The sequence below is a fragment of the Lissotriton vulgaris genome, chromosome 7, assembly GCF_964263255.1.
Source record: "Lissotriton vulgaris chromosome 7, aLisVul1.2, whole genome shotgun sequence".
NCBI classification, from domain to species: domain Eukaryota; kingdom Metazoa; phylum Chordata; class Amphibia; order Caudata; family Salamandridae; genus Lissotriton; species Lissotriton vulgaris.
The window spans coordinates 1,305,537,183-1,305,550,492 of NC_141695.1; positions in this window are offsets into that span (position 1 = coordinate 1,305,537,183).

Here is a 13,310-nt window from a genome sequence, read left to right on the forward strand (position 1 = left end):
CCGTGAAGACCACGTAGCCTCTAGTTCCCTACAACTGGCAGTTCTAAGGGTCCTGTGTTAGTGTATCCTTTACAGCTACCCAGAGGGTCACAATTAAGATGGTTTTTCCAACAACACAAATATGCGACATTCTCACCCGGAGTGGAACACCTGTACTCCTGAAGGGTTGATCTGACTTTTGGTGACCTCGGGCATGGAGCCCACTATGGTGAGTGGCACAGCGTGTAGTAGAAGTTGGGGCTGGGGATCAGCCGCTATAGAGATGGTTGGAGATTTCTGACTGGGGGAATTCTTGAGCTGGTGTGCTCCATCAAGAAAGGTTGTAAAGTAATTAGGAAGGTGTCGACACCGGTCAGGATCCTGCTGCTGACTGGGTAATTTGTCATCTTCATAAGCAAAGGTTTACTGCTGTTATATTACACTAACTTTTGTAAAGCCCTCTGGAAGCCCTAGGGGTTGAATAGCAGTAGACTAAATGCTTTATATATGTTTTTTAAAGTTCAGCTTTAAAAATGGATGTAAACAGTACTTGGAGCTTGGGACACTAATAAGAGAAAACAAAGTAGGAAGAACAGGAAATAGTATGCCACAGCCAATAGAAACAGAAGAAAAGTAAGTGGCAATCACAGGAACCAATAAAAAGCAAGGGGGCTGGATGTAAGCCCCTTTTAAGGTATATATTAACAATAAATCTTACAAGCACAGCACAGGCGAAACCTAAAAAGGATTCATATGTCATTTAATGTGTACTGCATGGTTTCCTCACATACCGCTTATCAGTGCGCTCTTTTTTCACTTATGTGTGAGTACTGTGTCCCCTACAAAAAACAAAGAAATATGTAAAATGATATAAAGAACACAGTTACTGAATAATTTGTTATATAGTATTTACAGCCTGCTTTTCCTTTTTTCATTATATATTTCTGTCTTGCCTTGGGTACATTGCATTGTGTCTTGAATTAATGGAGAAATATTGTTCTTTTGTATTGATTAATGACCTGGTGAACGATTTGTTTTCTTGAGGTACTACTTAAGGATGCATAAATGTGGTTATTGTCTTTGCTGTTTGGTGTAGAGATGTAAAATGGTAGGAAACTGAATAGAAAAGACACACTTTAAATGATATGTTGAAAATCACAGGCAATTACCCCACACAGCGCCTATCACCAGGTGGTTCAGTGAAGAGGGTGGACGTTGAAGAAGGAACAATGTTTTGACGAATTGGAGCGAGTCCTCCAAACATAATATCCCCTTCCTGGTAGTAAACCTGAATGTTGGGGGACGTGAGCTGGCAGCCTGGTGATGGGGAGACATTAGCAACAGCAGAAGAGAAGAGCCTCAGATCAAGCCACAATGCAAGGAGTAGAGTCATCATCTCGCACTGCAGAGCAGTCAACAGAGTACCTGATGAATGAACAGAACACATGGAGGAACGGTTTCATTAGGTTGAAGCCTTGGATTGATGGATGGGTATTCAATAAACTAGTCCATTAAAGGAGTTAAATGAGAAAAGTATATCATAACATTGACCAAAAAGACAATGTAAAACCACAGTATAAAATAGATCCTTGTATGTTCAGTATATGGATTGTTAATTTTAATATTTTGTGGGTGTTATGTGGCTGTAAGGCCAACCTTCACATGGAGAAACAAACTTTCTTTTCAAGGATATGGAAAACATGCTTTCTAATCTCTTGTAACAGTTTGCTTAACCAAGTAATAACAAGTTATATTTGTTTTTTTGTAAAGAAACAGTGTATTGATCAGGATGTTATTGCTATTTAATTTTTAAATGAATTTGTTTAGCCGAAGGAGCAGTTTTCTTGTTTGGAGTAAGTCAATCAGATTATACTACTAAATACCCATGCCCCACGCCTTGTCTCTTTTAATATATAGTCACCACAATATAGCTATAGTAGAGCCACACTTTTCATTGAAAAAAATCATATGTTAATTTGCCTATAACTTTGGCTTTCATGGATAGATCTGCACTGACTTTGGCATTTGCTTAATGAATGCAGCTAAGGTCCTGCACACCAATTGTTCTGTAGTTCCACAGAGAGGTTAAAAAGATGTGTTTTTTCCAATCCTGATTTCATATGAAGCTTTGCTGATGGATTCAGCAAAAACGTATGCACAGAGTTACACCAAACTTGACATTAATGTGGAACTTTACTCATCTGACAACACTTATTCAGAAGCTGCACAGGGAAGCAGAGGGGTAAATGGAGAGGCTACCTGAGACTAGTGTAGGGTATGACAGGAGATACATGAGTGATCTGGGGATGGAGGGGGTGAGGGAGGAGGTGGAGAGTTGCACAGTACAAGCGGGTGGTAAATTCATGTGTGAACCTCAATTAATTGGAAACTACTCTGCTAAAGCAAATCTATCAGTCGGAGAACTACAAGGAAATCCTAGTTCTGTATGATTTGCTGTATGTATTTACTACTTTCTCTGAGCAGATTCTAAATATGTGTAGGGCCCAGTGTGAGATTGGGTGGGTGGTGAAGTGTGGGGAGTACAAGACCGAAGTGCAGTCATGGTCTTTCAGAGGGGAGCATTGAATTCCAGAGGGGCGATGTTTAGGTGCTGCTGTAGAAACATTAAGAAAATGAGGCGAACAGACGTCTCAACACGGGTGCACACCGTTACTTGGTTTTCACAAAAGTACCATACGTTTTTCCAGTTTCTCACAGTTTTATTCAAATTTAATCCGTTTCTCCTCAATACATCTTTGTGATTACTCCGATCACATGGGAGACACTTATACACTTTTTCCTTAATGCTGTTGAAATGCCCATCCAGGCCTTATTCTGGAGCATGGAGTGTGCGTAAGTCATCCTCAAAGGTCAATCTATGTTTACCCAATGCATTTCGAACCATACCTGGCTCTTCATCAGGGGTTATCTACAAATTAAAACATTCCTGTTAGACTGTGATCTACCAAAACAAAGAATATGGTTCCAAATGTTTAAAAAATACATCCCATCAAAAGTAACTCACCCTGTACTCAACGTCTGCCCTTTGAATTCTTTATTAACCATTATCCATTGTCTTAGAACACTCTCTCCCCAACCACCACAGTACCGCATGTTGCTCTTACGCATATTAAAAAAATCACCCATTAATGCTCATTGGTTCATCCAACAAACCCCTTCTAAAATACGTTAACCCTCCCGCATATGTTTTTCAAATGAGTACATACCTTAACGAGCGGACCTGTCGATAGTTTTCACTCGTGTTTGTAATCCTTCTAGCGCATCACCCTTTACTCCACTTAAATGCCTTTATCTAATCCCTACCCCTTCGTTCTTAACCAATAAACATTGCTGATTCTTAAACTGCCTGAGCCCTTATGTGCACTATACAAACTGTGTAATGAATCCTTTTCAGAAGTTGAGGCCAGTCATTGTCATTCACTGACCCCTTTTAGCCGATTTTAACCTTGTGCGCTAATCATCTATAAATTATTCTTTTAAATTAAACAAATTGCTAGGGAATGAACGGATGGAGTGTCTAACGTACTCATTTACTCAATTCAAAGATGCCTACCTCTTGGAACCGATTCTTGATGGAATCTGCCCCGCCCTAACCAGGAAGCTAAACTTGCAGTGGAGGTACGGCACCCTCCCCCTAAGAGCATTCACAAGTGCCTGGTCTCAGGCCTCCTGTAACAAGCAATGCCCTGCAGGCCCACATCAGCTCGAAAACGACATACATGTCCTGTTTTTTTGTAATGCGTTCCATAAACCCAGAAAATATTGGCTTGCCCCCCTTCTTAACAATTTAGGCTGCAGGCAATGTATCTCAGCCCTCAGAATACTCAAGACGGACCTATCCCCTCCAATTGTGTTTGCGGTAGCCACATTTTTGACTGCGATATGGCACAAGCGCTCTCGCTATATGGCGAAACCTGTCAATGAGCTGGCACCAGCACTTTAAAAATGTACTGTATTGACTTTTAAATTTGAATGGATTGCCACTAATTTTACCAAGCATGCTATCTCTGTCTTTATTTTGTCTTTTACAGTTTGATTCTCATTCTTGCACTAGTATTTCTAATGCATACTGAGGCAGCACCGACACCTTAAAAAGTCTACTGTATTGATATTTATAAACCCGAATAGATCGCAAACAAATTTTTAAAGTATGCCAACAGTATTTTTTCTGGTTTTTAGCAGTCCGTCTCCCACTTTGCATTAGTACTTTTTATGAACATTGATAAATGGAATGTTTTTATGTTTTTCTATTTTAATTATGTACTCCGCGATGTTTTAATTTTCTGATGTGCATCTTTAAGGGTCCAAGTGACCGAAATAAAGATTGGATGATGATGATTGTTATAAATGACTTCTTTCTCCCTTGGACTAATGTGTTAACCTTGTCAGTACCTTATAAATCTACCATACTCGTGCATCTATCCAGTGTACACTGGAGTCAACTCAGCATTATGCAAACGTTTCTTTTAGGAAAAACCAACCCTCCATAGTGCTCAATCCTACAAATCCCATAATGCATCACATGCCCCTGCCTCTCATATTTCGCTCTGGTTCTTATACTTAATTTTTCTGTGCTCAAACCATTCACTTTAACCTAATCTGTTCCAATATATTTACGTGAATTCACTGACCACCCGTAGCTACCGGTGTATAAGTGTCTCTCATGTGATCGGAGTAACCACAAAGATGTATTGAGAAGAAAAAGAAATATGAGTTTACTTCGCCACACCAGTTCAGACACAGCTATCTGCAAATCAGTCTTGACCCTGTGCCTCATGGGAACAGTCCAGCCTGAACTGCCAAACCATGTCTTTCCTGGACCGGAAACAAGCATCCTGGGACCGGTTTCGGACTAACAGCCCTCATCTGCCAGTTAGCTTGAATCCAGTGGCAAAGTGAGCAAGGGACCCACGTCTGGGCATACCCTGATAACTTAGGGTGAACATAGCAAACACAAGGAGATGATGGACGGAGCATGCACTAGCAGGACATTGCAATCATTGTTCAAGCACCTGCTGGGTACATTCTTGAATTTCTTGTTCGAATCCTTGTTTGAATTTTCGTGTGCCAACAGGGCATTACATGTCCCCATGCCTGTTAGGTTCAGCCTGCTCTTGATATCAGAATTCCTTTTCTAGATTTCTGAAGCCCTGTTCATAACTCCTGGTCCTTGCCATCTCTAAGGCCCTCTGATCTAGAGCTAGTATAGTATCTGTCTTCAGTCTCTGTCTCCTGTTCTTTCATATTGTCTGGCTTCCAGCTCTTGATCTTTGTCTATACTGTATTCTGGTTATTCTTCCCACTCTGGATTCCAGTTCCCATTCTAGATTCGGTCCAATCTCTGTTACAGTTCCCTATCCATTTACAGTGTGACCTCTGCCTTGGTCTCCTTTCTGATCTCGGAAGGGAAATACTTCTGTTGTTGCACCCAGGTGAGCCTTGCACTTACTTCACCAATATCAACAGCTGTCCCAATCTATTACTTCACTATATGGCTATAATTAAGAGCAATCTGCTTGTGTCATTCTAAAGGGCTTTCACTAAGCTAGTAAAAGAATCCTTGTCATACACCAGTAGAAGCCTTACTTTCAGCAAACCTTGCTGTCATGTACACTTGATTGATTCCTGTCTCTCTCTTTGTCTCTGCTTACAGCAACCCCTATCTTCTGTAGTCCTGGGACCACAGAGTATGTATTTGAGCATTGTGAACAAGAAGCTGGTAGTGTGGAGAACATTCACTAGTCCTAGAGAGTGGAGAGATCATTTCTAACCTAGGAAAGGAAAAGGGGGGATACGTCCTACCGAAGCTGAACTAACAATGCCTATAGAGTATCCCTCCTAACCTCATGGCACTGGGCACAATGAGAGAAAGTGCTTGCCACAGCTAGACTGCACACCACTAGGAGTAGAAAAGGAAAAAAAATATTTTTGGATGTAACCCTCACACACTCTATTAGGGTCATGTTTCGTAATCAGGTTCACCTAGACTTCTAAAGCTCAGGGTGGACTTGACCATATCTCAGGGAGCTCTTAAAAGAAAAAAAGACTAGGCGGTGTAACTAGAAGATAACAATCTCCCATCTACTCCAAGGTATCCCTTTATTTGCAGAGCTGATGGGGGCAGTAAACACTACATTATGAAAGGGGACTGTAGGATTTAATGGTCCTATGATCAGGGCTCTCACTTTCATACAAGCATACAGGGAAATGCTTTTTGTTAACACAAAAGCAGATTTGTTTCTCATACTGACTCACCCAATGTTTGGGAACATATGACCCCATGAGGCAGGAGGTCAAAGGAGTGGTCCTGTAGTCAAACCCTAAAGTAGTTAGTAAAGAATAAAAGTAAAAAGGAAGGCATCTAATCCGTATCTGCCAGTAGTTCCATAAGTCAAATACCCCAAAAATAACAAGCATTTGCAATGCAAAAGGTCTCGCATTAGGAAAGTTTGAGCTATTGGTCTTGTAAATGACACATTTTTTATTTATGTGTTGGTTTTGAAAATAGCCAAATTAAAAGCTTTGTCATTTACAATGCCAATACTTTTATCTTTTGCAAATGTGACACCTATAGCATTTGTAATGCAACATGTTTTGTATTTACGTGACTTAGATGTATTGATATTACAAATAACAATGACTTTTAATTTTTTTAATGATTAATACTTAAATCAAAGTTATTGTAATTCATAATGGCAATAGCTTAAACTTTTGTAAATAACTTTTGTGAAGATTATGTTCAGTGTATTTTATTGTGACGAAAATCCAAGAACAGGAGTGAAATATTAACATCTTTTTGTGACATTTGTAATAAAGCTTGAAACATTGGGAGAAAATATATGAACCAGTTCTTGTTGAAAAGTTGCACAGATTAATACTGTGGTGGCGCTGAGTGATGTTGTGGTGGCGAAGAGTGATGCTGCGGTGCCCCTGAGTGATGCTGCGGTGCCCCTGAGTGATGCTGTGGTGCCTCTGAGTGATGCTGTGGTGGTGCGATAGATAGAGTGAGGGCGATAGATAGCTAGAGGGAGGGCGAAAGATAGATAGAGTGAGGGCAATAGATAGATAGAGTGAGGGCGATAGATAGATAGAGTGAGGGCGATAGATAGAGTGAGGGCGATAGATAGATAGAGTGAGGGCGATAGATAGATAGCGTGAGGGCGATAGATAGATAGCGTGAGGGTGTTAGCTAGATAGCGTGAGGGCGATAGAGTGAGGGCGATAGATAGATAGCGTGAGGGCGATAGATAGAGTGAGGGCGATAGATAGAGTGAGGGCGATAGATAGATATAGTGAGGGCGATAGATAGATAGAGTGAGGGCGATAGATAGATAGAGTGAGGGCGATAGATCGATAGAGTGATGGCGATAGATAGATAGAGCGAGGGCAATAGATAGATAGATAGATAGATAGAGTGAGGGCGAAAGATAGCTGGAGTGAGGGCAATAGATAGATAGATGGAGTGAAGGCGATAGATAGATATAGTGAGGGCGAAATAGATGTGTGTGGTTGTGTGTGTGTGTGGCTGTGTGTGTGGTTGTGTGTGTGGTTGTGTGTGTGTATGGTTGTGTGTGTGGTTGTATGTGTGGTTGTGTTTGTGTGGTTGTGTGTGTGTGGTTGTGTGTGTGTGTGGTTGTGTGTGTAGTTGTATGTGTGGCTGTGTGTGTGGTTGGGTGTGGTTGGGTGTGATTGTGTGTGTGTGTGGTTGTGTGTGTGGTTGTGTGGGTGTGGTTGTGTGTGGTTGTGTGTGTGTGTGGTTGTGTGTGTGGTTGTGTGTGTGGTTGTGTGTGGTTGAGTGTGGTTGTGTGTGTGGTTGTGTGTGTTTGTGTGTGTGTGGTTGTATGTGTGGCTGTGTGTGTGGTTGGATGTGGTTGTGTGTGGTTGTGGTTGTGTGTGTGTGTGTGGTTGTGTGTGTGGTTGTGTTTGTGGTTGAGTGTGTGGTTGAGTGTGTGGTTGCGAGTGTGGTTGAGTGTGTGGTTGAGTGTGTGGTTGAGTGTGTGGTTGTGCGTGTGGTTGTGCGTGTGGTTGTGCGTGTGGGGTGATGTGTGGGGTCATGTGTGGGGGCATGTGTGGGGTCATGTGTGGGGTCATGTGTGTCTGTGTGTGGGGTGATGTTTGTGTGGGGTCATGTTTGTGTGTTGGGTTGTGTGTGGTTGTGTGTGTTTGTGTGGTTGTGTGTGGTTGTATGTGTGTGTGTGTGGTTCTTTGTATGTGTGTGTGCGGTTACAGAAGGATGTATGTGGAAGAGAGCAGCAGATCAGCACAGCAGTAGAGAACAGGGAGTTAAAGAAGGAGGCGGGTGGAAGAGAGCAGCAGATCAGCACAGGAGAAGAGAACAGGAAGTTAGAGAAGGGACGGGGTGGAAGAGAGCAGCAGATCAGCATGGGATAACAGAACAGGGAGTTAAAGAAGGAGGCGGGTGGAAGAGAGCAGCAGATCAGCAAAGGAGAACAGAACAGAACAGGGAGTTAAAGAAGGTGGTGAGGTGGAAAAGAGCAGCAGATCAGCACAGGAGAAGAGAACAGGGAGTTAAAGAAGGAAGCGGGTGGAAGAGAGCAGCAGATCAGCACAGGAGAAAGAGCATGGAGTTAAAGAAGGAGGCGGGGTGGAAGAGAGCAGCAGATCAGCACAGGAGAAGAGTACAGGGAGTTAAAGAAGGAGGCGAATGGAAGAGAACAGCAGATCGGCACAGGAGACGAGAACAGGGAGTTAGAGAAAGAGGCGGTGGAAGAGAACAGCAGATTAGGACAGGAGAAGAGAACAGGGAGTTAAAGAAGGAGGTGGGGTGGAAGAGAGCAGCAGATCAGCACAGGAGAAGAGAACAGGGAGTTAAAGAAGGAGGTGGGGTAGAAGAGAGCAGCAGATCAGCACAGGAGAAGAGAACAGGGAGTTAAAGAAGGAGGCAGGTGGAAGAGAACAGCAGATCGGCACAGGAGAAGAGAAGAGAACAGGGTGCTAGAGAGGGAGGCGGTGGAAGAGAGCAGCAGATCAGTACGGGAGAATAGAAGAGAACAGGGATTTCGAGAAGGAGGTGGGTGGAAGAGAACAGTAGATCAGCACAGCAAAAGAGAACAGAGAGTTAAAGAAGGAGGTGGGTGGAAGAGATCAGCAGGTCAGCCAGGAGTAGAGAACAGGGAGTTGAAGAAGGAGGTTGGGTGAAAGAGAGCAGCAGATCAGCACAGCAAAAGAGAACAGGGAGTTAAAGAAGGAGGCGGGGTGGAAGAGAGCAGCAGATCAGCACAGGAAAAGAGAAGAGAACAGGGAGTTGGAGAAGGAGGCACAGTGGAAGAGAGCAGCAGATCAGCACGAGAGAAGAGAACAGGGAGTTAGAGAAGGAGGTGGGTGGAAGAGAGGAGCAGATCTGCACAGCAGAAGAGAACAGAGACTTAAAGAAGGAGGTGGGGTGGAAGAGAGCAGCAGATCAGCACAGGAGAAGAGAACAGGGAGTTAAAGAAGGAGGCAGGTGGAAGAGAACAGCAGATCGGCACAGGAGAAGAGAAGAGAACAGGGTGCTAGAGAGGGAGGCGGTGGAAGAGAGCAGCAGATCAGTACGGGAGAATAGAAGAGAACAGGGATTTCGAGAAGGAGGTGGGTGGAAGAGAACAGTAGATCAGCACAGCAAAAGAGAACAGAGAGTTAAAGAAGGAGGTGGGTGGAAGAGATCAGCAGATCAGCCAGGAGTAGAGAACAGGGAGTTGAAGAAGGAGGTTGGGTGGAAGAGAGCAGCAGATCAGCACAGCAAAAGAGAACAGGGAGTTAAAGAAGGAGGCGGGGTGGAAGAGAGCAGCAGATCAGCACAGGAAAAGAGAAGAGAACAGGGAGTTGGAGAAGGAGGCACAGTGGAAGAGAGCAGCAGATCAGCTCGAGAGAAGAGAACAGGGAGTTAGAGAAGGAGATGGGTGGAAGAGAGGAGCAGATCTGCACAGCAGAAGAGAACAGAGACTTAAAGAAGGAGGTGGGGTGGAAGAGAGCAGCAGATCAGCACAGGAGAAGAGAATAGAACAGGGAGTTAGATAAGGAGGTGAGGTGGAAGAGAGCAGCAGATCTGCAGAAGTTAACAGGGAGTTAAAGAAGGAGGCACGGTGGAAGAGAGCAGCAGATCAGCACGAGAGAAGAGAACAGGGAATTAGAGAAGGAGGTGGGTGGAAGAGAGGAACAGATCTGCACAGCAGAAGAGAACAGGGAGTTAAAGAAGGAGGTGGGGTGGAAGAGAGCAGCAGATCAGCACAGGAGAAGAGAATAGAACAGGGAGTTAGATAAGGAGGTGAGGTGGAAGAGAGCAGCAGATCTGCAGAAGTTAACAGGGAGTTAAAGAAGGAGGCGGGTGGGAGAGAGCAAAAGATCAGCACAGGAGAAGAGAAGAGAACAGGGAGTTAGAGAAGGAGGTGGGGTGGAAGAGAGCAGCATAACAGCACAGGAGAAGAGAACAGGGAGTTAGACAAGGAGGTGAGGTGGAAGAGAGCAGCAGATCTGCAGAAGTTAACAGGGAGTTAAAGAAGGAGGCGGGTGGGAGAGAGCAAAAGATCAGCACAGGAGAAGAGATGAGAATAGGGAGTTAGAGAAGGAGGTGGGGTGGAAGAGAGCAGCATAACAGCACAGAAGAAGAGAACAGGGAGGTAGAGAAGGAGGTGGGGTGGATGAGAGCAGCAGATCAGCACAGGAGAAGAGAACAGGGAGTTAAAGAAGGAGGCGGGTGGAAGAGAGCAGCAGATCAGCACAGGAGAAGAGAACAGGGAGTTAGAGAAGGAGGTGGATGGAAGAGAGCAAAAAGATCATCACAGGAGAAGGCAACAAGGAGTTAGAGAATGAGTCGGGGTTGAAGAGAAGAGCAGATCAGCACAGGCGAACAGAACAGGGAGTTAAAGAAGGAGGCGGGTGGAAGAGAGTGGCAGATCAGCACAGGATAAGAGAAGAGAACAGGGAGCTAAAGAAGGAGGTGGGGTGGGAGAGAGCAGCAGATCAGTACAGGAGAAGAGAACAGGGAGTTAAAGAAGGAGGCGGGTGGAAGAGAACAGCAGATCAGCACAGGAGAAAAGAACAGTTAAAGAAGGAGGTGGGGTGGGAGAGAGCAGCAGATCAGTACAGGAGAAGAGAACAGGGAGTTAAAGAAGGAGGCGGGTGGAAGAGAACAGCAGATCAGCACAGGAGAAAAGAACAGTTAAAGAAGGAGGCAGGGTGAAAGAGAGCAGCAGTTCAGCACAGGAGAAGAGAACAGGGAGGTAGAGAAGGAGGCGGGTAGTAGAGAGCAGCAGATCAGCACAGGAGAAGAGAAGAGAACAGGGAGCTATAGAAGAAGGCGGGTGGAAGAGAGCAGCAGATCAGCTTGGGAGAAGAGAAGAGAACAGGGAGTTGGAGAAGGAGGTGCGTGGAAGAGAGCAGCATAACAGCACAGCAGAAGAGAACATGGAGTTAAAGAAGGAGGCGGGTGGAAGAGAGCAGCAGATCAGCACAGGAGAAGAGAACAGGGAGTTAAAGAAGGAGGTGGGGTGGAAGAGAGCAGCAGGTCAGCACAGGAGAAGAGAACAGGGAGGTAAAAGGGAGGAGGGTGGAAGAGAACAGCAGATCGGCACAGCAGAAGATAACAGGGAGTTAGAGAAGGAGGTGGGTGGAAGAGAACAGCAGATTAGCACAGAAGAAGAAAACAGGGAGTTAAAGAAGGAGGCGGGGTGGAAGAGAGCAGCAGATTAGCAGAAGTTAACAGGGAGTTAAAGAAGGAGGCGGTTTGGGAGAGAGCAACAGATCAGCACAGGAGAAGAGAAGAGAACAGGGAATTAGAGAAAGAGATGGGGTAGAAGAGAGCAGCAGTTCAGCACGAGAGAAGAGAACAGGGAGTTAAAGAAGAAGGTTTGTGGATGAGAGCAGCAGATCAGCACAGGAGAAGAGAACAGGGAGTTAAAGAAGGAGGCGGGGTGGAAGAGAACAGCAGATCGGCACAGGAGAAGAGAACCGGGAGTTACAGAAGGAGGCGGTGGAAAAGAACATCAGATCAGTACAGGAGAAGAGAACAGGGAGTTAGAGAAGGAGGCGGGGTGAAAGAGAACAGCAGATCAGCACTGGAGAAGAGAAAAGGGAGTTAGAGAAGGAGGCGGATGGAAGAGAACAAAAAGATAATCACAGGAGAAGGCAACAAGGAGTTAGAGAATGAGGCACAGTGGAAGAGAAGATCAGCACAGGAGAAGAGAACAGGGAGTTAGAGAAGGAGGCGGATGGAAGAGAGCAAAAAGATCATCACAGGAGAAAGCAATAAGGAGTTAGAGAATGAGGCGGGTGGAAGAGAAGAGCAGATCAGCACAGGAGAAGAGAACATGGATATAAAGAAGGAGGTGGGGTGGAAGGGAGCAGCAGTTCAGCACAGGAGAAGAGAACAGGGAGGTAGAGAAGGAGGCGGGTAGAAGAGAGCAGCAGATCAGCACAGGAGAAGAGAAGAGAACAGGGAGCTATAGAAGAAGGCGGGTGGAAGAAAGCAGCAGATCAGCTTGGGAGAAGCGAAGAGAACAGGGAGTTGGAGAAGGAGGTGGGTGGAAGAGAGCAGCATAACAGTGCAGCAGAAGAGAACATGGGTGGAAGAGAGCAGCAGATCAGCAAAGGAGAACAGAACAGAACAGGGAGTTAAAGAAGGTGGTGAGGTGGAAAAGAGCAGCAGATCAGCACAGGAGAAGAGAACAGGGAGTTAAAGAAGGAAGCGGGTGGAAGAGAGCAGCAGATCAGCACAGGAGAAAAGAGCATGGAGTTAAAGAAGGAGGCGGGGTGGAAGAGAGCAGCAGATCAGCACAGGAGAAGAGTACAGGGAGTTAAAGAAGGAGGCGAATGGAAGAGAACAGCAGATCGTCACAGGAGACGAGAACAGGGAGTTAGAGAAAGAGGCGGTGGAAGAGAACAGCAGATTAGGACAGGAGAAGAGAACAGGGAGTAAAAGAAGGAGGCGGGTGGAAGAGAGCAGCAGATCATCACAGGAGAAGAGAACAGGGAGTTAAAGAAGGAGGTGGGGTGGAAGAGAGCAGCAGGTCAGCACAGGAGAAGAGAACAGGGAGTTAAAAAGGAGGCGGGTGGAAGAGAACAGCAGATCGGCACAGTAAAAGATAACAGGGAGTTAGAGAAAGAGGCGGGTGGAAGAGAACAGCAGATTAGCACAGGAGAAGAAAACAGGGAGTTAGAGAAGGAGGCAAGGTGGAAGAGAGCAGCTGATCAGCACAGGAGAAGAGAACAGGGAGTTAGAGAAGGAGGAGGGTGGAAGAGAGAAGCAGATCAGCACAGCAGAAGAGAACAGGGAGTTAAAGAAGGAGGTGGGGTGGAAGAGAGCAGTATATTAG